Source organism: Acomys russatus, chromosome 10 (genome assembly GCF_903995435.1).
Source record: "Acomys russatus chromosome 10, mAcoRus1.1, whole genome shotgun sequence".
NCBI lineage: Eukaryota > Metazoa > Chordata > Mammalia > Rodentia > Muridae > Acomys > Acomys russatus.
The window spans coordinates 58,539,362-58,555,168 of record NC_067146.1 but is presented as its reverse complement, the minus strand read 5'-3'; positions in this window follow the sequence as shown (position 1 = coordinate 58,555,168).

The window sequence follows — 15,807 nt, the reverse complement described above, 5'->3', positions numbered from 1 at the left end:
AATCATCCACTAGGAAGTCTAAAGATTCTGAAAGTTGTAGAGATAGTGACATAAGCTATGAATATATTTTTCATATTTGTTGATTAAATGGTATTAATTAATCTTGGCGGCTATATTTATTAAAATATTACTTAAATCATGTCTTTAAATGCTGTTCAATTATGAGAGATAAAGTTTATTTTAAATTGGTCTTAATTTCTTTTCAATACTTTCTCATTATATTAAAAAAGAAAGCCATACAATTCTTTTTACTATAAAAATGAATTTTATTCAAAGTTTAGCATATTTACCATCTTGAAACAAAGTTCTGTGCTTAGAACCATGGAAACCCCATTCTATATTTCCATCCAGAAGACAAACTACTAATTTCCAGGAGTTAAAATTAAAATTAAAATTAAAATATTAATACATCTGGATGGTGCTTGTAAGCACTTGCAGGTTGAACCTGTTTCAAGTGCGAGCAAATTGAAAACAATAACTCAGAAGCATTTGTCTATCGGTACCTCTCTCCCAGTTTTGAAGCCCTTATCCCTGGCTCTCTTTTCTCACTGGTTCTGTACCAGATTTCAGACATGGTTAATATAGCAATAAGGAACATAGTGTCAGTTGCATCTTGTGTCCAGCTCCATGCTAGGAGCAGCAGGAAGCAATAGCCTGCTGCATCCCTGCTGGGAAAATAAATGAATTAAAAGACATGTTTGAACATTATTCCATTTTTCTTTTAAAGCACAGACTTCTGAAAGACAAATGGCCAAAAAATGAAGATTTAGCACAGCCACAGATGCAGCAAAAGTGTTCTGAAAACATCATTCTTTTCTGCTGAAATGGCTGTGATAGAGTGAGTGACTCAGCAGGGTGGTCTTAAACAACCCATACTTTCTTTGTCTCATCATTCTTGGGCCACGGTCATAAGACTTTGATACTTTTGCTAGAAAAATATTTCCTTTTCCTAATTCCATCCCTTGGGCAAGATTTCCACAGTCTTGCATTCGCAGAAGTGATTTCTTCTGAAAGGAAATCCTGCTGAACTATTTATCATGCCCCAAAGTGTAGAGTAACAGATTAACTCTGTAGCCTAAAGTGCAGTTAATAGATGGGAAATAAAAATGTAGAGCCATTTATTTGAGCTGAAATTTCGAAAATGTAACACTTGCTGGACTACAGACCAAAAGCCTTTCAGAAATGAAAACTTAGAGGCTTTGACGAGGCCTGAAATAAAAATGTGCACCCCATGCCAAAGGGAATACAAGGCTGTCTTCAACCCCTAGCTCCAACCATTAGCTCAGAACATAAGAACTCTAGCCCTCTGCATTATAGCACAAAGCATAGTTTATAGGTTTTCATACATAAAGCTAATGCCACGTGTAATATCACATTGCGTGCACTCTTATAAAAAATGGAAAAATTGTAACAATAAACCTAGAAAGCCATGCTCACTGCAAAACAATGTATTTAATGCTATTTTCATTTAATGTTTGCAAAAACGAATGGAGTTCCATAACTTGGAATGTTTCTGATGAGTTTTATGATGACTTAAAATGGGAAAGTGGTAGGGATGGCTGGTTAAGAAGTACAGAAATCCCCATTCTCCCATGCTTCTCTAACCTAGACTCGCAATAGGATGTCCTCCCCTCTGTCCCACTTTCCTAGTAAGTGAAGATTTTCATGGACATATCCCTTGGGCTAGTGTCCAGATATGAGTGAGTATATACCATTTGACTCTTTCTGCATCTGGGTTAACTCACTCATTATGATCATTTCTAGTTCATTCCATTTGTCCACAAATTTTGGAATCCAGAGGGTCCTAGAAACCTACAAGAAGAACAATATGATGGGCAGATCTGGGCCCAGGGGTCCTGTGCAAACTATGGCACCAGCCAAGGACAATATGTGCAGTAAACTTCGAACCCCTACCCAGATCTAGCCAGTGGACAGGACATTGTTCATAGTTGAGTGGAGAGTGGGATATGACTTTCTCATGTACTCTGGTGCCTCACATTTGACCATGTCCCCTGGAGGGGGAGACCTGGTGGCACTCAGAGGAAGGACAGCAGGTTACCAAGAAGAGACTTGATACCCTATGAGCATATACAGAGGGAGGTAATCCCCCTCAGGAACAGTCATAGGGGAGGGGAATAAGGGGAAAATGGGAGGGAGGGAGAGTGGGAGGATACAAGGGATGGGATAACCATTGAGATGTAACAAGAATAAATTAATAAATAAAATAAAATAAAATATATATATAACAAATAACTGAATGCAAAGAAACTTATCCTAGTGGGATAAACCAAAAAGATATTTTTTAAAAAATCAGTTGAAAACAGAATAAACTCCAGTGGAATCTGATCATTTGTTATACAAGTGACCATGAAATGCTGAGTCCATATAGAAACTATCCCTAAAATTTAGATAAAGGAGCAACAGAAGAAAACGAGGAACCACAAATAGTTTAAAAGCCATTGTGTTAGTTGTGGCCACTACAAGAGCTCAAAAAAGTCTTAATTTCTTCCTCACATAATAAGACAAACCTTAATGTTCTATCCCATGTTTACTTAGAGCCCAAGATACTTTTTCCATGGCACTGCAAACCATCAGAAGTTTGTCATAAGAAAGAAGAATGAGGTTTTGTTCTGTTTTTAAAATATACATGCTTTTCTGGAAAGCTTGTGACATATAATTCTTTTCTTTGCGTAATCCTACTAAAGGAAGTTCAATACTAAAATAATTCAGTATTGTTTTACTTTTCTACACATGCCAAATACATAATTTATTCTTTCTCCTAAAGCAAAAGAAAGCTTATTGAACAAAAGAAAGCACCAACAAATCAAAGATTATGCAAACGTGATTCTGTAGGGACCTAGGCTCCATCCCAGTCAGGCAGCATAGGTCATGTGGTTCTGTCTTTAGAGTCCAAGTCCGGAAAGATCCAGGAGTATAGCAGCTGTGACATCTTCCTCTATAGTTTAGGAAAGTTCTTGTGGCAGGGGAGTTCCTGCATGGAAGCCCAGAGGTACCATTGTATTAAGCTGTGAAGGTGAAGCCTGGATTGTGTTGGAGACTCCAAGATGTTGGAGATGCCAGAGTTATGGAGTACCTGCCAAAGAGACCTTAAGACAGAGGATGGAACCAGCCCAAGAGACAAGTGTGCTGCAGTCAACAAAGCTGGGAGGGAAGAGCTATCTTTGGTCCAGTATTTCCTCACTATCTTCAATCCTCTCTTTTGGATTAGTAATGTATACCCTGTGCCATTGTATGTTGGAATTAGATAATTTGATTTTTTTTTTTTTTTTTTTTTTTTTTTTACTTTTACAAGTGGTTACAATTAAGAGATTTCTATGAGTATCAGGGAAAAAATCTTGACTTTTAAGCTATGTTGAGATTGTGAAATTGAAATTGAATTAAATGCATTTTGTATTATGATATGACCAGGAGCCTATCTGGGCAGAGAGTGGAATGTGGTGGTTTGAATGAAAATGGCCACCATAGGTGAACATTATGTTTTCTGTTTTAATGATTAGGTCACAGTTGATGAAACAATTTGGGACGGATTAGGAGGTATGGCCTGATTGGAGAAGGTATGTAGGCTATGGGGTTTCAAAAGCCTGTGCCATTCCCAATATGTTTGTGTCTCTCTCTCTCTCTCTCTCTCTCTGTCTCTCTCTCTCTCTTTCTCTCTCTCCCTCCCTCCCTCCCTCCCTCCCTCTCTCTCTCCCTCTCTGTCTCTCTCTCTCTGTCTCTGTCTGTCTCTGTCTCTGTCTCTGTCTCTCTCTCTCTCTCTCTCTCTCTCTCTCTCTCTCTCTCTCTCTCTCTCTCTCTCTCTCTCTCTCTCACTCTCTCTCTCCTCTCTCTTCCCTTCCCTCACCGCATTGTTGTTTCAACATACAACCTTTCAGCTACTGCTCCAGCACCATGGCTTCCTGCCTTCCGCCATGTTCCATGCCATGATGGTCATTGACTCTAAGGCACTGGAACCATTAGTGCCACACTAAATGCTTTTTGTAATGAACTGCCTGGGTCATGGCTTTGTCATAGCAATAGAAAAGTAACTAAGTAACTAAGACTGCATCCTTAGATATTGCTTTACTCCTTCTTTCATTTCATCAATGAATAGACCAATGATGAAAGCAATTTTAACCAGTTTTGTAAAGTTTTTTAAAAGTAAACTCCTTATAAAAGATCTTTGTGAACATGTAATAAGCTTAAGATTAATGAAACGTTCAGTCTTAATTTTAAATTCTAAGTAATTTACAGAGCATATGGAAGTGTCATTTTAGTGATTTATGAAGATTAATATGTTGATGCAAGGGAGAAGCCCTTCTCCTTTTGGCAGAACTACAATCTGAACAGTCCCTTGCCCATCTGGGATAATGTCTGTGTTTGAAAACATCTTCTTATAGTTTAGTGTGAGTCTGAGTCCTGCCAGTGTGCTTTCAGTGGTGCTGCGGTGTGATGCTTCTCCATCACATGATCATATGTGGGAAGGGTACTCTCTCCATATACTACCTATCTGCAGGCAGAACATGTCAGTGACTGCAGGGAGAGCGTTGGTCATGTGCCGCACAGAGAACAGGATGCTGAAGAAGGCAAACATGATGCATATTAAAAAGACCTGGCTGGCTGAGGGTTGGTCACATTTTTCTCTAACCTGTAATCCAGACCTTTAGAGCACAGATGCATGGCTCTGCACCTTGCTCAGCCTTTATCTCATTTGTATGTATGCTGTCTCTAACACCCTTAACCTATCTATCTTTCTAACTGTTCTCTCATCATATCCCAAAATTGGTTTCACAAAACATTTACTAGAAACTGACCTTTGGAATGGCAAGATGGCTCAAAGGGTAAATGCATTTGCTTCCAAACCTGATAACCTGAGTTTGATATCAGGTACCCTTATGGTGGAAGAAGAGAACCTCCAACAAGTTATATTTTGACCAATGCATGTGAATGTACACACACACACACACACACACACCACAAATATGCACACAGGTGCACACACACTACCAATACAACAAACAACAACAACAACTATAATATTAAAAAGCAGCTTTATCTTTTGGCAAATCTTTAGTGTCCTGCAAATAGCTGGCTGGTCACTTACCCAGCTTAATGTATGAGTCAAAAGTGTATATGTTTGTGTTAAAGCCCAGCCAAGAGGAAGACAGCAAACATTCTGAATTTCATTCCTCCTTCCACCTTTCCTGCTTTTCGATTGTATTTTTTTGAACAAGGCACTGATTTCATAGCCTCACCCATGTTAAGAGTGCACTCTGCTCCTGAACTATAAAGCCAACCTATTTTTAAGTTTTAATTTTGAAGCAGTGTCTTGTTAAATTGTTCAAGTTTGCCTAAACTTGCTTTGTAACCCAGCTGGCATTTGAATTTGCATTCTTCTGCCTTAGCTTGACAGTCTTGTATTTCTATCCTCTCTTAGCCTTCCAAGTAGCTGAGAGCATGTATGTCTGCACCATGAGTCTGGCTAACACTCTGGAATTAGACTCATAACTTTTCTGATTCCACTGAGACTTAAATATGAAAAATAACTTTCATTTTATTGAATTTTGAGCCCACAAACTCCATTTTCATTCTATTATATAAGTCAACTAAATACTGAAAAGCCAATGGCAGCTTCCTTAGAATCGCCGTGCATTCAGTGCTTAGAAATGTATATGTCTTAAAGACAGAATCTATTGGAACTGTGTTACATATCAACACCACATTTACCCTTCTGCACATGGATAGGAATACATTGGTTATGACTTGACTTCTTCAATACAGAAAAATCACTTTAAATCAGCAGCAAATGTAAACTCAGTTGGCATCCTTTTTTAAGAGATGCAGCAGAGACAGAATGATTCTGGTAGGTTGTTTTGCTAAGTGTTCCTCCTCTGGCATTCAGAATCCCTGACTCATTTCGGCATCATTGGTCTCTTTCACATAACCCCTCCCACCCAGCCCACCTTCACCATCACCATTTGGTTGACTTACACTGGAGATTCTGCTTGAATGTTCTGGTTCCTCCTCCACTACCCTGAGCTTTGCCTGCCATCTGCCAAAAGATAATGGCTGGTGTACACAAGGAACAGCGCAGTGGCAGAGTGACATAGGCAACAACGCAGGCACCTTACTCTACTAGTTCCTCTCCCCTACACCCATGAACCGCAACTTCTCACATGTCTTCTTCCAAACAAGTCTAAACCTGTTTGTATGCTTTTACATTTGAAGTACATCAAAATATTAGGGGTAGCACATAACGCATATGGAGGTGACAGGACAACTTCTCTCCTTCCACTAGGTGGACTGAGGGGGTAGAACTCAGTCTGTCAGGCTTAGCAGCATTCTCTTTTATCTGCAGAGCCATTTTACCAGACCAAATATCTATATTTTAAAAAAGAAACTTAACATTTTAGGTGTGAATAATCCAGAGTTCCTGCCAAACTCTTAGTAAATAAGAATTAATATTCTTCTTTCTGGTACCTAGTAAAACAGGCAACACACTGAGAGGATTCTGGGTGGAGCCCGAGTATCCCCAGCACTAAGAGGACTGAATTTTCTACCTTTTAGTCCAGTCTTAGCTTAATCTGATCATACTCCACTAAACCAAAAGTATATTCTTGGTTTTATTTTATACTATCTTAAAAATTACAAAACCGATTGATTTGAATTTTCAAAGCATCCAATCAAGATTTTTAAGAATGATTAATATTATACACTTTCCATACTATTTTGTGTCTTGATCACTTTAAATAATATAGCACAATAGAGGGTTATGAATCAAGGCTGAAGTATCTATTTCCTCTACTGAGAAAGCAAAAACATGAATTGTGCACAGGTCTGGAGAAACACAACTGATGCCCACAAGAGCCACAGCAGCACACTGCTCATTCATTTCATTATATTTTCTCTGTGTCTTTGAGTTGAGAAATAAAAATATACACAGAGAAAAAAATAAAAAATATATATACACAAAGAAATAAAGCAAAGATAGAAAAATAAAAGACAAAGAGGCATTTTTTTTTCAAAATTTCAATATTGCAGGATTTGCAATTATGGCTAGACTATGATCTCCCATACAGAATTGGGCTTTGTTTGAAGATAAATTAAGAGGCTGCAAGAATAAAAATAAGCACTGTGATTAGACTGTCAAGTCCAAGAGACAAGCTGAAAGACAGTTAAGGGTTCATTCTGAGAATGGTGGGATGAGACAGACATGTGTTTTGGTGACATGATCCTTCAGGGTTTCATCAGCCTGCTGTGCCCGTACTGTGTGAACTGTGTGAGCCTTTCCTCAGCACGTTCAGTCTTAACTCCCTGACTGCATCCACAGTAAACAACACACGTGTAGTCTTGTTAAATTCTACTCAGGAGGCATTTGTAAATGGGTTTGGGTTAGACAGCAGCTGTTTCAGATTAGCAGTGGGAAAACCTTATTCGTATTTTCAGAAAACTGTTAGAAAAGCTGAATGGTTGCATTATGTGTCTCAACATTTCAAAACAGTTTTAGGATTTTTAACTAGTATGTAAAATGTTATGGAATGCATATGTTATACTTGAATGTGAAAAATCAGTTTAGTCCTGTATAAACTCTGTATAAAAACAGTCCTCTAAATAACAGCAAAAATACCTTTGGAATTTTAAATATTCCAATATAAAGAGTTGAAAGTGTGTGTATGTGTGTGTGTATGTGTGTGTGTGTGTGTGTGGGCATGTGTGGGTGTGTGTGTATGTGTGTGTATGTGTGTGTGTGTATGTGTGTCTGTGTGTGTGTGTGGGCATGTGTGGGTGTGTGTGTATGTGTGTGTGTATGTGTGTGTATGTGTGTGTATGTGTGTGTATGTGTGTGTATGTGTGTGTGTGTATGTGTGTGTGTGTGTGTGTGTGTGTGTGTGTGTGTGTGTGGGCATGTGTGGGTGTGTGTATGTGTGTGTGTATGTGTGTGTGTGTGGGTGTGTGTGTGTGTGTGTATGTGTGTGTGTGTGTGTGTGTGTGTGTGTGTGTGTGTGTATAAAACTTCATCTTGCAATTAGCTCATTCCTGCATTTCAGTCAGCCACAAGCAACTTTACTTGGATTTTCCGGTTCCAGAGCTTGATACAAAATAACCACACCCAATTTTACATTCATCCCTAGCAGGTCATCACCAAAGACAAATCTTACCAAATAGATTCACACAAACCTGTACAATTCATAGTCTCTTTCCAAATTAAGTAGTGATTGGATAAATTCAGTGATTTGTATACTAAGCTTTGTTTCCAAGCCTTTACATAGGATTAGTGTGGGTCACACAGCACTTAAGAAACAGGTGATGAATTTTGTATATAGATACAAAATAGGTTTAATTTTAGGTACAGTGGTATAGATTTTAAATTTAAAAATATTCTTCACCCACATTATATATATATGTATATGTATGTATACACACACACACATATATATATATATATATTCTAATATGAGGTTTTGTACCCATATAACTCAATTGTAATACAAAGTTTGCTTCTAATACTTTGAAAGTGCTATTGCAGGCTGTTTAGGGCAAATAAGTTATACAAGTTAATTGTTAGTTAATCAAATCATGGTCAGATCAATTACTAGTCTATTTTTATCACAAGAATATACATCTTATATGTAACAGATAGGTATGATTCTGTAGAAAATTAAGGTAAAATAGTTAGATACGGTCTTTAAAAACCCCAGAGACATACAGAACATGGCATTTTAAAATGTTTTTTATTATTTTAATGGTTCACTGACAATGATACAGGCTAACTCCTGGCAACACCCAGCCAACCTCAAAGAGGATGATGAGCATCAAAGAGCCTCCTTATGGAAATGGCTTCAAATGTGCCAAACAAGCCACTGGGCAAAATGTCCTCATTTCTACCACAGACAGAATTCTGCCTAAAAAGGGCAAGCTTGGATGCAGGCCGAGCCGACAGCCAAACTCTGCCAAGACAGGTTAAGCAAGTCCTAAATAGTTCCTGCCTCACAAATGTGTCTGTCAGAAATATTGGGCCAGAAGGCTGAAGATGATGCTTCAATGTTATAGAGAGTTTTGGGTGAATGCTCAGGTAGCAAACTGTCTCTGTCATCTTCTCCTTTGGGAAGCTACTAACTGGACTACTTGTATACTCAGGTAACCAATTTTATTCCTTCTCAAGTCTCTGATGGAGTTAAAGGGCAGATAGTTTAGTTTTATAATTAAGCTTAATTGTTTAGGAGTTAAGATCTTTTTAGGTTTAGATAGACGTTTTAATTTGATAATGAAGAGATATGATAGACACTGATTTTCATTCAGAATTTTAGACTCACCAATATAGGAAAGATGTTTTCTTCAAGGCTGTCAAATACAAATAGTCAAAACACTAAGAATGTAACATTTATATAATTCCTGATTGTTTCATGGTTCTTCCTGATGTAGATAGTTTATTGTATATATGTATATGTATAAATGTATATGTAAAAAAATAAAAAAATATTTTATAAAACAGAGACAGATGATTGCCATATTTAGAGCAGGTGTGGACTGAGGGTCCTTGTGAGTTTTCAATTGTTAATACTGATTATCCACTTGACAGGATCTAAACCACCCAATACACAAGCCTCTGTATATGCCTGTGAGGAATTACCTTGATGCCATTAACTGAGATTGGGATTATCCACCCTAAAAGTAGGTGGCATGGTTTCTTGGGTTTAGGACCTATAGCATATAAAAAAGCATATAAAAGGGATAAAGCTAGCTGGGAACAAGCATTAACTCTGCTTCCTGGCTGTGGATGAAATGTGACTGTCTCAAGCTTCTGCCACCATGATTCCTCTGCCACTTGAACTGTGAGCCAAATAATTCCTTCTCCCATATGTTGCTCTTTCCTGGGTGTTTATCAAAGCAATAGGAAAAGCAACTTAAGACATAAAATTGGTACCAAGAAGAGGAGCTGTGGCTGTGATATACCTCACCATGTGGTTCTCAGGATATTGGAACTGGTTTATGAGATCTTTACAGATGAGCATATTAGTTAGAGAATCTATTGCAGTGATGAAACACCATGACCAAAGCAACTTGAGGAGGAAAGAGTTCATTTGGCTTACACTTCCACAATGTTGTGGAGTTCCACATTGAAGGACTTCTGGGTAGGAACTCAAACATAGCAGGAACCCAGAAGCAGGGGCTTCTGCAGAAGCCACGGAGGAATACTGCTTACTGGATTGCTCCCCATGGCTTGCTCAGGCCTTTTTCTCATAAACCCTAGAGCCACCAGCCCAAGGGTAACCATCCTGTCTCCACTTTTCTTTCTATGCTGACTTGAAGACTATCTTGCCAGCTTTATAACACCTGCTATGCTATAACCTGGCTAACACTATTTTGAAAACATTGGGGACATATTTAAGAGAAACTTCACATCCAACTTCAGATTTAATTATTAAAATATTTTCCCTTCCACTATATAACTTTTTCCAGAAGGACCTGAACAAACATATGCTTACCCCCAAAAAGGGTATCAATGGCAGACAAAAGACACAATTCCTCCAACGTCTAGCTTGGTGAACCAATGACTTTCGGAGGGTTGCTTACAGCCTAGGTGATGCCACAGCAGACAGAAGCATCACTAAAAAGCCAGACTTACCATGAGTGAAATTTATGGACTACATCCCTAGATTCCCCTACATACCTTGCAGGCAACTTATTATTAAGGTCTCCCCTCTTCCAGCAATAGTCTGCTGTTTGCATCACCCTGGGATGGGGCATCCTGAGTTTTGTTTCATGTGCATTTGAGTCTTGGAAGTTTTGCGAGCTTTCTGTGTCTCTTCAGCCTCCCTCTTTCCTCTCTGAGGAAATGTGTCAGTTCTGAGGAGGTAGTTACACACAGCATCAGAGACCATGAACCTTTACACTCAGCTCTTCGTCAACTTCTGTCATAATACAAGCAAGAGACACCATAAAAAATAGACTCGCCAAACTTCTCTACTCTCTGCACTTAATATGGACACATGGTTGACATGAGGTAATTTTTACTGTGTGTGTATGTGTATGTGCACCACTGAATTTACAGAAAGATTGTGTGGCTTTTTGTTTTGATTTCAGTTTGTCTTATGTTCCAGATTCTCAAGGAGATGAAGAACAACCCTCGTTGTGGTTTTTATCAAAATGTAATTCTCCTTAGTTTATCAAGAAAAGTAGTACATGTTGACTGTGAAAATACAGAATGCTGGGTGTGTTGTCAGAGGGCATACTGCTGTGATGGTCAGGCGTCAGGCCATCCAATACCCAGCAATGAGCTCAAGCTGGACTGCAGAATGGTTTCTGGCAGTTAGATAAAAGACAGCACTCCTCCAAAACTCATGGAACAGGTTCCCATCCGCAAAAAGGAATCATTTCCCTTACCCCCGGCAGAAGGGACATATAGCTAACTGTGGTGCCTAGCAGCGTATCAAAGCCCATCCTGGCCTCCAGGCTCCCTCAGTATCACAAGGACCTGGTGCACATTTCAAAGTCCACACTGTCATCCTACTCTTCCCTCTCCCAGTTACTGGTCCTCCTTCTAATCCACATGATTTGTCCACCCCAAATGCTCTCTCTATTCCCGCTCTTGCTATCCCCTCGCTCTTTCTATCTGTCTCAAAGTGATCTATTCTCTATCTCCTGCTGTCTCACCAGCACCATTACTCTCTCCTGCTCTCCTATTTCCCTAGCCCTGACCATGTCTAATCTGTTCTCTTTTCTCTCTGCTACGTCCTCCTCTAGACACCTCTGAATATTTTTTTCTCTCTTGGTCATAATAAAATCCTTTCCCTTAACCTTAACCATACTATGAAACAGTTGTGTCTGTAGTCTTTACTGTGCCCCTCTCATACAGTAATATGAACTGAGAGTGAGGGGAACACTAGCTAAATCATAAACTTCTTGAGGCAAAAGAGTTGCATGAAACCAGAGTGAAGTTTATAAACTATTTAAGCCGACATTTTCATAAGCTTGTCCTTCTCTGTCACCCAAAACATCCACACATTTTTCAGAAGATATTTTTTTAAATGCACATTTTGAAACTATTTGTTTTTACGTCCTTTGTGAACACTGGTAAAGTATTCCATTGACTGTGAGTTTGGTGTGCACTAGCCATGAGCATCAGAGCCTTTGCTCCCCAGTGCAGAAGCCGTAGCATCCCTTCCAACTGCAATGTGTGCTTCCTGATAAGTGAAAAGCATGTTCAACTCCTCGTTCCCTCCACCAACACCTTTTCCCAAAGGAATATTTTCCTGTGAGTGCTGCTTAAACTGTATCTCATCATTAGATGCTTATAAAACAATTGGTCAGATTTAAAGTGGGCAGTGTTTAATGAAAATATTCTCATTTATCTTGGTAAGCTGACACTCATATGCATGCGTGGAGAGAAAGTTGCACAGTGTGCAGTATGTTTCTGCCTTCTCAGCTGAGGTTTGTTAGAGGGACAGGGTAGGGGTGCTTGCCATCCCTAGCTTCGGGTAGTTCTGTAACTAATCTAACATTGTTTTACTTCTCAGGGACATTAGATAAATCGCAGAAGGAAGATATGTTGGCGAAGTAAGAGATTTCAAGGCTGAAGTCCAGTGGTCCAGTGGTCCATCCCTCTCTCGGTTCAAAGCACATAGGAACATCAAATGAGAAACATTCTAAACGCCCTCTCCCTTTACCCACTAGAACGTGAGAAAGCTTCCAAGGCCATGGAATCCTCGGACTGTCCCATGGGAGTAGCTGTGGCTACTTTCAAAATGGCTCTGCAAAACGGACAGTGTCAGCACTTTTCTCACACCCCAAGTAGTGAGACTGACACACACAGGAGCAGGTGAGGTGAGGTGAGGCTGTGTATGGTACCTCGCACTGGGGCAGAGGGATGACCAGTGAGCTGCTGGCATGCAGCAGGACCAAGTCCCTTCCTCTCACTCAGCCTCGGAGTTCTATATTACTTTTGTCTATTAGCAGGAGAGAGAACCCACAGATTCAAAGTGTGTGTGTGCACTGTGAAAGTTCCTGTAAATTGTTAGTTATAGAACTGGGGCCTAAACAAGTCTCCTGAATCCAGAGTCCAACCCTTTGTGGTGCCTCAGTGAGAAGGGTGACAGCTGACCTGCGGAAGAAATGGCACATTAATCTACACTTTGTTTTATTTGAAATTTCTGATCCAGAAATTTGGCAAAAAATAAAATATAAGACCTTATTTCATAAATGAAGGAATAAAGCTAGCAGTCATGGTTTGGGCCCCAACGGTGGAAGAGAGATGTTCCCACACTCAAGTAAGATAACAGGAAGGCTCTCCCGTACACTCAGGTATAAAGTTCATGAAAAGTGACAATTATCCAGCCCTAATGGCAGGAGAAGAAGCATTCGTTGTTGAGCTGTTTGCCCACACGAAAAGAAATGATGTTCTCACTGAGAGGCTGTTGCTCTTCCTATCCACGGACTTGTTACAAACTCCACTATGGACTCCTCTAATGTCTCACAGATGCATTGGTGTGGCAAGGTGGGAATAGGAATGTTTTGGAGTTAAAAATAAAAACAAAATGCAGGAATAAGTTACATATAAAATAAGAATGGTTCTAAGGAATGCAGAAAACTATCCAAAGAAGAGATACAGCCCCAACCCCTCAGGAAGAAAAGAAAGAAAGAAATCATCCATGTATCTTGTAAAGGTGAAATAGCGAATCTGTTACCTAGAAAACAAGATTTAAAAATTGAAGTACAAAATCATTATCTCCTCCTCTCCCTCATCCTCCTGCTGCTGTTTGTTTCTTTCTTTCTTATTTTTGAAAAAGCACCTTGTGCACTGGACAAGCCTACAAGGAGCTATAGCCCATCCCTCTTTTTTTGTTTTTCTTCAGAAAGAATCTCATTAATTCGCTGCTCTGACCTTGAACTCACTCTGCCCAAGCAGGCCTTGATCCTGGGCTCCTCCTGCTCCAGCCATCCTAGAAGTTGAGATACAGGACTTTGCTATCACCCTTAGTTGTTCAACAATCTTTTTTAAATGTTCTAATTTCACCAAAAAAAAAAAAAATGAAGGAAGTAGACAAGCCCTTTTAGAATAATATTCTTGAAAAGCATGGTCTACATACAGAAATAAGTTAGCACAATAGGGCATCTTATTATGTGCATCCATTTGATGTCAAAGCAATTTTTATTCCTATAAACATCTCAGAATAAAGAATTTTTAAATTATACCAATGCAAAATAAACATAACTGACAGTATATCACTACAATTGAGTGGCTAGTAGCTTGATCTTGGGAATCAGAGTGTGTGGGCTAGTGTGATCTTGGCTTTACTATATAGTTGTGGCTATTTCTTTACATCTGTCTCCCTCAGATCTATCATCATTATAACAGGAATGATAAAAGTATCATTTTGATTGAATTCATAAAAGCCTTTAAAATTGTGCCCGTGGTACAACAAGCCAACAGTAATTATGCATACTATGTGAGTGGAGTAATCACAGCTTGGCAAAGTTTTCAAGATGTAAAGAGTAACCTTGAGTATATGGACTTAGTATATATACTACCAAGAAATCACTTAATCTATTATTTCAAATTATCTTTACTCTGACTATTTTTACATTAACTTTAGAAAACTGTCTTTGATATTATCATCAACAAGGGGTAGTTTATGTTCTCACTGCTGTGAGGGGATACCCTGAAAGATGGGACCTAGGGAAGACATGGTAACAGGCAGGGAAGGTGCAGTTCCAGGCCCACAGCCAACCAATGTAAATAAGTCCTCACTGAGACACTCTTAGAGGGTGAGTCAAGCTACCGGTCACAACAACCTCCCCACGTGGCACCTCCTCTGGGGGCCAAGTATTCAGACTCGTGACCTTACGCAGACATTTTATTTTTAGAGCACAGCATGCTGTCATCATCCCATATGCTGATGGCCATCTATTAATACAAAAATGCATCTAGTCAACTTCAAAAGGCCCCATATCCTTTAGTAGTCCTAACACTGTCCAAATGTTTAAAGTCTAAAGTCTTCTGAGACTAAACCAATCACCTAACCCCTGTAAAATAATAATATAATTATTTCCACCATGCAACGGCACAGAGCATACACTGCCATTCCAAATGGCATGACAAGGACGATCTAGACAAAAAAACAAGGTCACTATCTAGCAGGACGAACACCAACTTCTGTAGCTTCATGTTCAGTACCTGGATCTCCTAACGTCACCATCTGGGCTACAAAAGGCTTATGAAGCCCCACTTGTCCAACTGTACCATGTGCAGCATACATAGATTCTGACTTGGTCTGGCTTCATTTTCTAATTTCAGCCATGTTTAGCAGACATCCCATGGTTGGGGCATCTCCGTTATCCTGGGGTTTCCATTACACCTTAGGCTTTGCCTTCACAGCTTTGCAAATGGCTTCTGGGGGCCTTTTGGTATGGACCTTTTCTCTGTTACACAGTGAGATGCCTCAGCTGTGTTTCATCACTCACCACCCCATCTTACAATTCTTCTGCCTTCAATATCTATACCATATGAGCAATACTGACAAGTTCTGTTGCGAGCTGAGGGGTCTAGCCTCTCTGGACCACAGCCGCATCAGCTGCCCTGTTCTGACACTAGAGAAACGCTCTCCTAGGCTGTTGCTTTGGAAACGCAGAGAACCTGTCAGCTGCACTCTCGGTTGAGACTTTCTTCCTTCAGCTACATTTTCATCTTCACACGTTGTGGGTTCCTGCACTCAGGGTGCCTTTTCTTCCCGCCCCAGTGCAAAGCACAGGTTTCTCTTTGATGACTTTGCTCTCTTCAACAATTACAGCTGCTTTGTTGTCCACGTTCTC